The sequence below is a fragment of the Orycteropus afer genome, unplaced genomic scaffold (genome assembly GCF_000298275.1).
Source record: "Orycteropus afer afer isolate SDZICR_OR568_19922 unplaced genomic scaffold, OryAfe1.0 scaffold00040, whole genome shotgun sequence".
Lineage (NCBI taxonomy): Eukaryota > Metazoa > Chordata > Mammalia > Tubulidentata > Orycteropodidae > Orycteropus > Orycteropus afer.
This window is the reverse complement of record NW_006921627.1, coordinates 7,688,294-7,689,645: the sequence shown is the minus strand read 5'-3', so window position 1 is coordinate 7,689,645 and position 1,352 is coordinate 7,688,294. Positions and strand designations below refer to the sequence as shown.

At 45.9% G+C, this 1,352-nt stretch overlaps 1 protein-coding gene across 1 annotated transcript in view; it reads left to right on the top strand.

Moving 5' to 3' along the window:
- The window catches only part of PARP11 (poly(ADP-ribose) polymerase family member 11), a 58,621-nt gene that overhangs the window by 10,609 nt on the left and 46,660 nt on the right, over nucleotides 1–1,352 (top strand). The gene's annotated exons all lie outside the window — the stretch shown is intronic.

Sequence of the window (1,352 nt, the reverse complement as noted above, 5' to 3'; positions counted from 1 at the left end):
AGGTACTGAAACAAGGCGGGCTTGTGCTTACTCACTGATCTGCACTGAACACTTTCCCTTGTTACCCTCCCAAGAGGGACCGGGTCTCCAGGAGCTAGGTGAGCACGGGCGGGCTTGTGCTTAGTCCCCGGGAGCGAGGTAGCACGGGCAGGCTTGTGCTTAGTCCCCAGGAGCGAGGTAAGCACGGGCGGGCTTGTGCTTACTCACTGATCTGCACTGAGGGACTCTATAGGACAGAGTAGAACTGCCCCATAGGGTTTCCAAGACTGTACTCTTTATGGAAGCAGACTGTTACATCTTTTTCCCTTGAAGCAGCTGGTGGGTTTGAACTGCTGACCTTTAGATTAGCAGTCAGGTGGTCAATTACTGTCCCACTAGGGCTCCTCTAGACCCCCATTGGATTTCCAAGTCTATAAATCTTTACAGAAGTAGATTGAGTTGTTGAGTTACCAGAGCTCCTACATTGTGTTTAGTCATCATGTTTCTTTAGTCTACTCTGATGTTACACACACAAGTATGTATGTATATATATATATATATATACACACACACACACACACACACACACACATACATACGTATGTATGTATATATATGTATGTATGTGTATATATATATATATATGTATATATATAGGCGCTCTGGAAGCATAGTGCCTAAGGCATTTGACTGCTAACCAGAAGGCTGGCAGTTCAAACCCACCGGCCACTCCTCAGAAGGAAGATGGGGCAATCTACTTCCGTAGTGATACTGCCTTGGAAACCCAAGGAGGGGTCACTATGAGTTGGGTCCGACTCAAAGGCACATAACAACAACAGCAACATTCTCCCATGCAGGTCCCTGGGTGGTGTAAATTGTTTGCACTGAACTACTTGACAGAAAAGGAGCACTGATGGCCTAGTAGGGAAGGCATTAGGCTTAGGCTGCTAACCAGAAGGTCAGAGGTTCAAACCTACCAGCTGCTCCATGGGAGGAAGATGTGGCAATCTACTTCATTAAGATTTACAGCCTTTGAAATCCAGTGGGGGTCACTATGAGTTGGAATGGACTTGATGGCAGTGGCAGTGGGTTTGGTTTGGGTTTATTCGACAGAAAGGATGGCAGTTCAACCCTGCTAGTGGTGCTACAGAAGAGAGGCCTGGAGATTCACTTCTGTAAAGATTACAGCCAAGACAATCCTGTGGAACGGTTCTAATCTGTAACACATGGGGTGCCCATGAGTCAGAATGGACAGAATAGCAATGTAATTCTCTTACACAGTAAATTTTTTTTTGAGTATCTACCTTGTCTAGAGAAGCCCTAGTGGGACAGTAATTAAGCACTTGACTGCTAATCTAAAGGTCAGCAGTTCA